General features: G+C 43.4%; 1 protein-coding gene across 1 annotated transcript in view; it reads right to left on the bottom strand.

The window, feature by feature from the left end:
• Positions 1-3,521: 3,521 nt before the first annotated feature.
• Positions 3,522-13,150, bottom strand: part of ZBTB38 (zinc finger and BTB domain containing 38) — a 131,202-nt gene continuing 121,573 nt past the window's right edge. Inside the window, exon 6 of the transcript XR_011567791.1 lies at positions 3,522-3,676. The gene's annotated coding sequence lies outside the window, so the exon portion shown is untranslated. The remainder of the gene's footprint in view (positions 3,677-13,150) is intronic.

A 13,150-nucleotide genomic window follows, 5' to 3' on the forward strand; every position in this document is an offset into this window, starting at 1 on the left:
TGTCTGAAGGCTATAAAAATTGGCTACAAACACACAAAAGGGGCCGGCTCGCCCTTAGGCCAGCCTGCTGTTTTCATGGTTGGCTCTCCTTGGTCTATCAGGTCAGTCCGCTGCGTTTGCAGTGCCCTTATTATCTCTGCTCCCTGCTCTTAATAAACTCACCCCTTTCTGAAATACTCTGTGTCTGGAAATTCGTTTCCAACCAATGCTTGGACTGCCACTATGCAAACCATTTATATGTACATGATGTACTGCTATTTTCTCCTAGTCTCTGTGTGTGTGTTTGTGTGTATAACCTTCTCTGTAATATTTTCATAGAAATTGTCAGTTTTTATGGATCCAAATTCAATCTTTTCCTTTGTGATAATTTTTATCACCACTTTTGTGCTCAGAATATCTTTTCTGACCAGAGACTTAGGCATATGTGCATTTAGTTTTTATTTTGTTTTTCTGATTTTATTTCTTTTTAAAGATTTTTATTTATTTATTTTTGATTGTGCTGGGTTGTCGTTGCTGTGCACAGGTTTTCTCTAGTTGCAGCGAGCAGGGGCTACTCACTAGTTGCCGTGTGTGGGCTTCTGATTGCAGTGGCTTCTCTTGTTGCGGAGCACAGGCTCTAGGGCATGCAGGCTTCAGCAGTTGCGGCACATGGGCTTAGTTGCTCCCTGGCATATGGGGTCTTCCTGGACCAAAGATCGAACCCGTGTCTCCTGCATTGGCAGGCAGATTCTTTACCATTGAGCCACCAGGGATGCTCTGTTTTTTCTGATTTTATATTTTCCATTGCACTCCTTAATTCATTTGACACTGAGTGCATCGCTTGAGCCAAGTTTCACATATTTCTTCCAAATAGGCAGTAATCTCGACACCATTTGTTTAACAGGCCAATTTCTTTTCATTGGTTTCTGTTCCTTCTTTTATTACAAACTGCATAATCTTATAGGTAAAAATCAGTTTGTGACTTATTTCTGTTTCTTCAAGCAGTTTGTCCATTATTATGTCAATACCACACATATTTAACTCCAATAACTAATAACTTTCGACATCTAAATCTTCTTTATTACTATTCCCTTTGGAATTGTGATTACCTATTCTTGGAAGAAAAGTTATGACCCATCTAGATAGCATACTGAAAAGCAGAGACATTACTTTGCCAACAAAGGTCCATCTAGTCAAGGCTATGGTTTTTCCTGTGGTCATGTATGGACGTGAGAGTTGGGCTGTGAAGAAATCTGAGCGCCGAAGAATTGATGCCTTTGAACTGTGGTGTTGGAGAAGACTCTTGAGAGTCCCTTGGACTGCAGGGACATCCAACCAGTCCATTCTGAAGGAGATCAGCCCTGGGATTTATTTGGAAGGAATGATGCTAAAGCTGAAACTCCAGTACTTTGGCCACCTCATGCGAAGAGTTGACTCATTGGAAAAGACCCTGATGCTGGGAGGGATTGGGGGCAGGAGGAGAAGGGGATGACAGAGGATGAGATGGCTGGATGGCATCACTGAGTCGATGGACGTGAGTCTGAGTGAACTCCAGATGTTGGTGATGGACAGGGAGGCCTGGCGTGCTGCGATCCATGGGGTCTCAAAGAATCGGACACGACTGAGCGACTGAACTGAACTGATTCTTGTTTTCTCTTCCAAATGAACTATTCAAATGATCTTGCTCTTTCCCCAAATACAACTTTAGAACTTTGATTCACCCCTTTCCATCCTATTCAACAAGTATTTATTGAGCATTGATATGAAGGAAATAATACACATTGACTAAATAACAATGGCATCAACATTGAGTGTACTTCCTATGTTTGTAAGATGCTTTAAATATTTTAAAGGGTATCTCCTTTCATATTATTCATCAAGGTCTTTCAGAATACTTGAACACAAGACAATTAAGGCAGCTGTAAAGAGGGGGAAAATCTTTTCACTGATTATTTAAAATGTGTTACTATTTATAATTCACTTTTTAGTAACCGTGAAATTCACACATCATACCATTCACTCATTGAAAGTGTACACCTCAATGGTTTTTAATATATTCACAGACTCATACAACTGTCATCACAATTAATTTTACCATATTTTCCTCACCCCAAAAAGAAGCTCCAAGCCTATGAGGAGTCACTTTCCACTTCCCTCCAGCCAGCTCTCGGTGATTATGGATACTCCATATCTTTATAGATTTGCCTATTCTGGAAATTTTATATAAATGGAGTCATGTAACATGGGATCTTCTGCGTCTGGATTGTTTTTAACTTATTAGTATGTTTTTAAGGTTCACCCATGTTGTAGTATTAGTACTTCATTCCCCTTTATGCCAAATAATATTCCACAGTGTGGATAGACCACATTTTATTTATCCCTTCATCAATTGATGGGTATTTAGGTTATTTTTACCTTGTGGACATTATGAATGGCCAGATGCTGCTATGAACACTCGTGTACAAGTCTATGTAGACATATACTTTCATTTCTTTGGGTACATACCTAGGAGTGGAATTACTGGGTTATATAGTAATCCAATGTTTAATCTTTTGAGGAATTGCCAGATTGCTTTCAAAGAGGCTGCAACATTTCACACTGTCGCAAACTGTGTATGGGGGTTCCGGTTTCTCAGCCTTCTTCCTAACACTTGCTGTTATCTTTCTTTCTTTATTATAGGTACTCTACTGGGTGTGAAGGGGTGCTGTACTGTGGTTTGGATTTGCATTTCCGTGATGATTAATGGTATTGAGCAGCTTTTCATGTACTTGCCAGCCATTTGTGTGCCTTCTTTGAGAAAATGTATATTTAGATCATTTTCCTATTTTTAAATTGGGTTATTTATCTTTTTATTATTGAGTTATCACTGTATTTTATATATTTTGGATATATGTCTGTTATCAGGTAAATGATTTTCAAATGTTTTCTACCATTTTGAGGGGTGTATTTCATTTTCAAATGATTGAAAAGTCCTTTGAAGCAAAAAGTTTTTCATTTTGATAATGTCCAATTTATCTATTTTTTTCCTTTGTTGCTTTTGCTCTCATATTTAAGATATAGTTCACTTTTAAAAGTTATCATGATACGAAAATAGATGTTAGTTGTATATGTGTGTGTACAGTAATTTAAATACCTTAAGCTTATATGTACATTCTTAGTGACTGGAGGTCCAGAAAACAAGATGTGACCCTAGGTTCAAATTCCATTGAAGAAGAGAGGCATTTTCTCTCCTTTCTTTCTTTCTTGTTTGTTTGTTTGTTTGTTTGTTTTTAAGGCTGAGCCACGAGGCTTATGGGATCTTATTTCCCTGACCAGGGATTGAACTCAGGCCCCAGGCCCGCGACAGTGAAAGAGTCCTTACTGGACTGCCAGGGAACACCTGAGAGGCATTTTCAACCTGAGACATTTTTCTAAAAGTGGGAGGATGAAGTGGGACTGAGGAGATGGCAATACTCATTAGAACAAGAACAATAAATGTGGGAAACATTTCTTGAGCTGCTGTGATATGAAAATATTTATTATCTGGGAAAGTATTAAGTCCAGGAAGCACCATGAAGAGGTTTTCCAAGATTGGTGCAGGGTAGGGGGAAACAGTCTTACAGGTATAAAACTGACTAGGTGAATTCTTCAAACCCCAAATCAGTTGAAATTTGTTTTTTCTTAGGATTGGACAGTAGATGTCTCAGTTACATTGAGTCTGTAACAAGAAAAGAAGAATTAATTAAAAAGAATGGCACAGATAAGTGAGCTATGTAATCTTGTATATGAAGTAGCTTCTTATTTGGGGTACTAAAAATTTTTTTTGGCCACATGTCATGTGGGATCTTAGTTCCCATGTCCAGGGATCGAACCCATGCCCTCAGCAATGGAAGTACGGAGCAGTAACCACTGGACCACCAGGGAAGTCTCTAGGGTACTGAAATTTAATTTCAGTTAAACTTTCTTTGAAAGACTATATTGCTGTTGTTTAGTTGCTAAGTCATGTCCAGCTCTTGTGACCCCCCATAGACGGTAGCCCTCCAGGCTCCTCTGTCCATGGCATTTCCCAGGCAAGAATACTAGAGTGGGCTGCCATTTCCTTCTCCAGGTGATCTTCCTAACCTAAGGATTGAACTCATGTCTCCTGCTTGGCAGGCATATTCTTTTTTGAGCCACCAGAGAAGCCCTTGAAAGACTATAGGTATTACCTTTAAAATTCTTAACTAAAAACTCATTGAAACATCAGAAATGTTCTATAATTTCCTGGATGAAGAAATAAAAAGAAAGATATTTAGAGGTTTGTTGAAAGACTTAGATGAAAGTAGAATTAGAAATCAGGGTACAATCAAAAAATTATCAACTCCCTATATTGTTCCCTAAAAAGCAGCTATTTCCATTGAATAATTTACAGGAAGATTTTTGTTAATGTGCAAAGAGAAAGTGCTCCAGATGAGACATATATATATATATAACAGGAATATGATGTGGAGGAGCCCAAACACTTGATTTTTTAATACTGAAATCACTACTTTTATTCTCAAGATGCCATCCACTCAAATTCCCTTCATCCAGGTCTCATTTTCCTCTAGCACTATGGGGAGTTCAACATTCTTTTCCTGAAGGAATAATTCAAGAACCAAAGGAATTCTCATTACTACCATACAACTCACAATTTTTTTTTTTTTAGTAAAAAGTTTTAGTTTTTACTTTGCCAACAGAGGTCCATGTAGTCAAAGCTATGGTTTTTCCAGTAATCATGTATGGATGTGAGAGTTGGACCATAAAAAAAGCCGAGTGCTAAAGAATTGATGCTTTTGAACTGAGGTGTTGGAGAAGACTTTGGAGAGTCCCTTGGACTGCAAGGAGATCAAACCAGTCAATCCTAAAGAAAATCAGTCCTGAATATTCATTGGAAGGACTGATGCTGAAGCTGAAGCTCCAATACTTTGGCCACCTGATGCAAAGAACTGACTCCTTGGAAAAGACCCTGATGCTGGGAAAGATTGAAGGCGGGAGGAGAAGGTGATGACAGAAGATGAGATGGTTGGACAGCATCACCGACTCGATGGACATGAGTTTGAGCAAGCTCCAGGAGTTGGTGATGGACTGGGAAGCCTGGCATCGTGAAGAGTCAGACATGAATGAATGACTGAACTGACTGAAAAACTTTTAAAAATGCATGTCTATTAAACCACAAAATGTTCATTTATCCTGAAATAATCTTGGGTGCCTCTAGTGGTTATATCCTGTTCTTGGAGGAAGTGGACTCCTGACTTTTCTGCAGCCCTGTCTAGAAACAAGGAGAAAGGATGAGAGTAGAAGCAGGAAGTGGATGAAGTTTAAAAAGAGGCCCAGAGAGCACATGACAATGATCAACGAGCCAGCATATACCTGTTCTTCTGCCCAGATGATCTCATGGGCTCCTCCCAACCCTGGGAAGGAGGATAAAGTGTGGTACCCTGTGGACCCAGGGTGATCCCAGGGGTGGGGGGGTGGGTTAATTACAACAGGTGCCACTTGCTCTCTGGGCCTCTGGTACTGCTCACCTCCCTCTCACTCACACACACATACCCAGCTCCTGATCTCTAAGACACACACACACACACACACACACACACACAATGCAATCAGGGTAGCCTTGGTCCTGCCTCCATAACTGCAGAGAAATGGTGGAAATAAAAGGCGAATTGTTAGTACATGAGCCTCTTAGGTGACATTTTTGGTACTTCCCAGGAAATCACCCCTTGCCCTCAACCTCTGGCCCTCCCAGGGTCATTGCCCACCCCTCCCCCATGCCTCCTTCACGGGGCCATTTATCCCGGCTCCTGTGGGTGTGCTCTTGAGGCAGAGCTCACCAGGGAAGTTGAAGGGCGCTCAGCTCTGTTCCCAGGCTGCTGAGTTTCACTGAGAAGGAACAAATGATGACTGTTCTGTGAGGCCATACAATGAGCGGCTTTCTCCCAGAGCTGTGACCTTTACCCAGGAAGAGGCCAAGCACACTTATTGAGTCTCTGCATTTGCTGGAGACAATCTGTGGTAAACAGAGCAAGAAGGCCCTCATTGTCACTGAAGGCCTCCAGAAGCCACCAGGGCTTTTTGCACAGAGCCCTTGGCTGCCTGGTCCATTGGCTGTCATCCAATTTTACTATGGAAATGGATTATTTAAAGTTAAAAAATAATTTATTTAGTTCAATTTGGCTTGACCTGGATGATTGCCAATAACTGCCCATGTGGCTGTGCTGCAGCAAACAGGTTGGTTGCTCACTCATAACTCATTTCTTCTCCTTCTGTGCTCAAAGAGTCCAGGTTTCCAGCCATTTGGTGACCATGAGCCCAGTTTGCAGGATAACACTTATCACAACCATCTGTTTCCTCTTTACCGAGGATTAGTCTAACTTGTGGACTACTGAGAGACTTGGAAGAAGGGAGAAAGGCCTAGCCACGCTGCCCTTTCTTCTGGCTCTTGGTGTAAGGCCTGATGCTTGCACTGGCTTTGGCCATCGTCTTCTCTCTTTGAGGGTACACACTACAACGCTGACAGGTGTGAATCAAGGCCTGAGTCCTTGTTGACACAACCAAGTTTCAGAATTTCTTGTCAAGTTGGTTTTTTTGTAGATAGCTCTCCAAAGCATCTTAACTGACATATATCCCCCCATCACAAGGGATCTAACATTATTAGGCATAAACCCTTCAGCAAACAATTTATACACACTCTGGTTTCATTATGATTTAAAGCAGGATGCTGGACTCCAGAGAATTTCCAGGGAGTTTGACTGCACAGTTACACTGCAGAGGAACTGGAAATTGATTTGGAAATAAACACCAGGTGAGATGGCCAGGGAATCCCTTTCCCGTCAAGACAACAGCCTGCTTACCTTAGGATCGTCTTTCTTCTTTTAGTCCTTTTCCTCTCCCTGAAGGATTTGGAACAGAGATTCATCCGTCACCTGGTAATTATGTATTAAATTTGTGTGTGAGCATTTGCTAGGATGGCTGTGACGGGGGTGCCTGGCTCCCCTTAGCCAGGCGCTGTGAGCACTATGACGAGTGTGGCAGTCCCTACGGGCCGTGGGCTTTTTGGTCAACAGGCTCCTGCTCCCAAAGCTGAGCTCTTCTGGAGGCAGTGTCAAGGTGGCTGTTGGGGGGAACTCACCCTAACAGGGATTGATCCGGGGCCAATCACACAGGGCCCCTGCGTCAGGTGTGGGGTGAAAGACACTGCCATTAAGATAGAGGTGCTGTTGCATCAAAACATGCAGGACGGCTGTCACTGGCTTGGAAGAGGTCTCTGAGGAGACACTTAGGAAATGCTCCTGTGCTTTCTTGGTAGAAGAGGACACACACCCAGAGAGGAGGAGTTGCTTGTCTTACATGTTACATCCATCATGCAACTGTAGACTTGAAATTTGCACTTTAGTTTGTGTACGTTTTTTCTTTAAGAAAAAAAAAGCAAAAAAGAACAGAAGAAAAAAATGACCCTTCATATGTATTTTTTTAAACCACCACTCAAAGAAAGGGATAAAGGCAGAATTTTGAATAAAGGGAAAATCAGAGACTTCCCCTCACACATTTTTTAAATGTGTGAGACTTTACACATTTAAATTAGTAATCATGGGAGTGATCCAATTAATTTATCATTTGTCTCCAGCTGGAAGCTCTTCTAAATCTTGAGCTGAAGTTTCAATTTCAGTTTCAGTGAGATGCTTCTAAATATATGCTGTTTTCTGTGGGAGATACGCAATAGAAATGCTGGTATCTTGGTGTTGATCTTAGAGTTCAAATTCATACCTTGAAGTTGTTGGCTCCCACTCTGGGGTCAGGAATGTTGATCAAGATTGAAAATGGCATGGATGTTTGTAAGAGAACAACTTCTGGTGACCTTTCGAGCCTGAGGAGCTTGCCTCAGCTGCCTGGATTTATCTCGGTTCCACCTGCATATCAGGAATCCTTAGATGTCAGAACTTGCTCGGAGAACACCCATCTCCTCTTTCCCACACCAGGAGAAACAGGAATGCTGCCATAATGGGTACAAGGGGAGCTCATTGCCTCGCTGGAAACCCAGGAGTAGCACTGACTTCAGATGTGGCTGGACTCAGATGTGGCTCAAACAATGTCATCAGGACTCAACTTCCCTCCATCTTGAGGTCCTTCCATTGAGACAGTCACGATCTCAGGAGCTCAAGGTGGCCACGCTCAGCTCCAGGCCAGGAGGAGGCAGTATCTCCAGACTCTATCTCCTCAGCTCCAAGTCCAGTCAGGAGAGAATCACCTCTTCTGATTTACAGCATTTCCAGGAGTCACTAAGTCTCCCTGGCTCTGAGTGGGTCACGTGCACATTGCTGATCCAATCACTGTGACCATGAAAATGCAATGCATTGATTGGCGTAGGCCTAGCTCATGTACTTCTTCCTTTGAACTCTTTACAAATGGACAGTTTCCTCCCATTCCCTTAAGGCTTCCTGCTGCCACAGGTACCTCTGTATTTCCTTCTGGCTTCATGAGACCATCACACATCAATTGCCCAGTGACTGTGAGGTGCAATTACCCGACTGTCTGCATGGGAAACAGACCACATATCTTAATGGCTTACAAAGTTGGTATTCTCATTTGGCCTCAGAGGCTGGCAGCATCTTAGCCTTGGCCAGTATGCAACATGCGTGTCTGATTCTTCATGACCCTGTGGACCATAGGAGGCCAGGCTCCTCTGTCCATTGGATTCTCCAGGCAAGAATACTGGAGTGGGTTGCTATGCTCTATTCTAGGATATCTTCCTGATCCAGGGACCGAACTTGCATCTCTTACGTCTCCTGCATTGGCAGGTGGTGTTCTTTACCTCTAGTGCCACCTGGGAAGCCCAGTAAGTCCCTTCAGTCGTGTCCGACTCTGTGAGACCCCATAGACAGCAGCCCACCAGGCTCCCCCATCCCTGGGATTCTCCAGGCAAGAACACTGGAGTGGGTTGCCATTTCCTTCTCCAATGCATGAAAGGGAAAGGTGAAAGTGAAGCCGCTTAGTCGTGTCTGACTCCTAGCGACCCCATGGACTACAGCCCACCAGGCTCCTCCGTCCATGGAATTTTCCAGGCAAGAGTACTGGAGTGGAGTGCCATTGCCTTCTCTGAAGGTAGGTGCTACCGTTCAGCAATTCAATGGTTTTCAGGTGCTCTATTCCTTCCTCCCCGATTCTGCAAATGCAGTTTCTTCCTTTCTACCCTTTATGGGTAGATGACCCTTGGTAGCATCTCTTTGTTCTATTGGTGGCCACTTGAGAATGCAGGCAAGCTGGTCCATGGTCTGTAGCAATTGTCCATGGCTAGCTTTTGGCACTGGAGAAGGCTGCCGTCTATGGGGTCGCACAGAGTCGGACACGACTGAAGCGACTTAGCAGCAGCAGCTTTTGGCACACACATGGCTCATAGATGCTCCTCATTCTTTTCAGGCCATCTACAAACCCCTCTTTTTACCCTTCTGGGAGCATCATGCCATTCCATACCATGGTGTCTAGCCTTGCTCTAGGGGTTTTTGCATGTAACTTCACCCTGTGTGTGTATGTGTGTGTGAGTGGGTATGTATGTGTCTGTGTGTGCATGTGTGTGGTGGGGTCACCTCCCAGTCTTCCAGGTAAGAAGTAAGTATAACTTGTTTCTAGAATGGGAACACTTGGTCAAGTACAACCCAAGGTTGAAGCGGAACTTGATGTCCTGTTATTGTTTGTCTCATTCTGCCAGGCTCCTCTGTCTATGGGATTCTCCAGGCAACAGTACTGGAGTGGGTTGCCATTTCCTTCTCCAGGGGATCTTCCTGACTCTGATATTGAACCTGCATCTCTTGTGTTTTCTGCATTGGCAGGTGAATTCTTTACCACTGCACCACCTGGGAAGCAGACTGTATTAATGTTAATCTAAAAACTCTCCATCCTAAAGGAGATCAGTCCTGGGTGTTCACTGGAGGGACTGATGCTGAGGCTGAAACTCCAATACCTTGGCCACCTCATGCGAAGAGTCGACTCATTGGAAAAGACCCTGATGCTGGGAGGGATTGGGGGCAGGAGGAGAAGGGGATGACAGAGGGTGAGATGGCTGGATGGCATCACTGACTTGATGGACGTGAGTCTGAGTGAACTCCGGGAGTTGGGTGATGGACAGGGAGGCCTGGCGGGCTGCAATTCCTGGGGTCACAAAGAGTTGGACACAACTGAGCGACTGAACTGAACTGAACTGAAAAACTCTGAGGTTCAGGATATCAAGGGAGGTACTACTGAGAAAAGTTGCTGTTAGCATGCACACACTTGGAGTACACCAGCGACATTTATTCCCTTCAATAGACTAAGCAGGGAGCAGGTTAACGGACAGGGGCTGTAGAAGGGGCAAGCACAGCATTATTGGAGTGTACTGTCCTGCCGAGTCGCAGCTGGAGCATCAGTGACCTCTGGTGGTAGGATTTTCCTCTCTGGTCCTCACGGTGTTAGCATCTCCTTCAGGTCTGTGTGTCTGGTTCAGTGTTCAAAGAGATGCTGCAAGATTAATCTCAGAGTGGGTAGGGTAGACTGGGTTTTCCTGCTAAAACTTTTACTAGTGGGTCAGAGGTGACACAGTCAGGAATTTAAACACAGATCCTATTCCTGCCTCCATCAATTTTATCTGATGAGGACAGCTTATTTACAAAACTCATATTCCGGATATAAGCATGTTTTCTTTCATTTTTAAAAATACTTTCCCCCTGGAGAAGGAAAAGGCAACCCACTTCAGAATTCTTTTCTAGAGAATCTCATGGACAGTGGAGTCTGGCAGGCTACAGTCCACAGGGTCACAAAGAGTCAGATGTGACTGAGAATGCATACACAGGTATTATAAGTAATCTAGGGATTTAAAGTATATGGGAGGATGTGCATAGGTTATATGCAAAACCATACCATTTTACATAAGGGACTTGAGCATCTGCAGATTTTGGTATCCTAGGGGTGGAGCGGGGGAAATCTTGGAACCAATCCCCCATGTATAATGAGGGACAACTGTACATTCAAGGTGTATTATTCAATGATTATGCTATTTGCAAAACATTCAAATTTGTGCAGTTTTATTCACCATACACATGCATTACTAATGCAGTCTTGATTATTTAAATATTTTGGTGTAGCATACATATTTATTGGTTGACAAATAAAAGATGTGTTCACACGCTAGTAAAGTAATGCTCAAAATTCTCAAAGCCAGGTTTCAGCAATACGTGAACCGTGAACTTCCAGATGTACAAGCTGGTTTTAGAAAAGGCAGAGGAACAATAGATCAAATTGCCAAAATCCACTGGATCATGGAAAAAGCAAGAGAGTTCCAGAAAAACATCTATTTCTGCTTTATTAACTATGCCAAAGCCTTTGACTGTGTGGATCACAATAAACTGTGGAAAATTCTGAAAGAGATGGGAATACCAGACCACCTGACCTGCCTCTTGAGAAACCTGTATGCAGGTCAGGAAGCAACAGTTAGAACTGGACATGGAACAACAGACTGGTTCCAAATAGGAAAAGGAGTACATCAAGGCTGTATATTGTCACCCTGTTTATTGAACTTATATGCAGAGTACATCATGAGAAATGCTGGGCTGGAGGAAGCACAAGCTGGAATCAAGATTGCTGGGAGAAATATCAATAACCTCAGATATGCAGATGACACCACCCTTATGGCAGAAAGTGAAGAGGAACTAAAATGCATCTTGATGAGAGTGAAAGATGAGAGTGAAAAAGTTGGCTTAAAGCTCAACATTCCGAAAACTAAGATTATGGAATCTGGTCCCATCACTTCATGGCAAACAGATGGAGAAACAGTGTCAGACTTTATTTTTCTGGGCTCCAAAATCACTGCAGATGATGATTGCAGCCATGAAATGAAAAGACGCTTGCTCCTTGGAAGGAAATTATGACCAACCTAGACAGCATATTAAAAAGCAGAGACATTTGTCAACAAAGGTCCGTCTAGTCAAGGTTATGGTTTTTTCAGTGGTCATGTATGGATGTGAGAGTTGGACTATAAAGAAAGCTGAGTGCCGAAGAATTGATGCTTTTGAAGTGTGGTGTTGGAGAAGACTCTTGAGAGTCCCTTGGATTGCAAGGAGATCCAACCAGTCCGTCCTAAAGATCAGTCCTGGGTGTTCATTGGTAGGACTGATTTTGAAGCTGAAACTCCAATACTTTGGCCACCTGATGCAAAGAACTGACTCATTTGAAAAGACCCTGATGCTGGGAAAGATTGAGGGCAGGAGGAGAAGGGGACAACAGAGGATAAGATGGTTGGATGGCATCACTGACTCAATGAACATGGGTTTGGGTGAACTCTGGAGTTGGTGATGGACAGGGGGGCCTGACGTGCTGTGGTTCATGGGGTTGCAAAGAGTCAGACACGACTGAGCAAATGAACTGAACTGAACTAAGTGTTTAAAAAAAATACTTTCCCCAAAAAGAACATTGAAAACACAGGTTTCACATTCCCTGGTGGCTCAGACGGTAAAGTGTCTATCTACAATGTGGAAGACCGGGATTTAATCCCTGGTTTGGGAAGATCCCCTGGAGAAGGAAATGGCAATCCACTCCAGTACTATTGCCTGGAAAATCCCATGGACAGAGGAGCCTGGTAGGCTACAGTCCATGGAGTCGCAAAGAGTTGGACATGGCTGAGTGAGTTCACTTTCACTTTCAAAATGTCTTAAGAATAACATGTTTGCATTTGACAAAGTGAGGTGAAAACACTGTCAAAATAAGTTCACTTTTTTTAGGTAAAGAATGAGGTGTTTTTTACAAACACCTCCATCAAATCCCACACTTCACCTTGCCACGTGTCATCTCACTCACAAAGACCTGTGAAATGCTTCTGCTGGATGAGGCCTGAGCCTACCTCTAGCCAGGCTGACTTTTTAATAACTGTGTATCTGTATTGGGAGACTGGAGTAGAGAGCTGGGCAGCAAACTCATAAGAAGTCATACTTGAGAGTAGAAGGACTACTCTGGTGGCCCAGAGGTTAAGAATATGCCTTGCGATGCAGGGGACGCAGGTGTGATCTCTGGTCAGGGAACTAAAATCTCACATGCTGCGGAGCAACTAAGCCAGCATGCTAAAACTTCCGAGCCTGCGCTCTCCAGAGCCCTGGAGCTCCAGAGCCTACGCACCACAACTAGAGAATCTTCGCCATGACAGAAGATC

The sequence above is a fragment of the Bos indicus genome, chromosome 1 (genome assembly GCF_029378745.1).
Source record: "Bos indicus isolate NIAB-ARS_2022 breed Sahiwal x Tharparkar chromosome 1, NIAB-ARS_B.indTharparkar_mat_pri_1.0, whole genome shotgun sequence".
NCBI classification, from domain to species: domain Eukaryota; kingdom Metazoa; phylum Chordata; class Mammalia; order Artiodactyla; family Bovidae; genus Bos; species Bos indicus.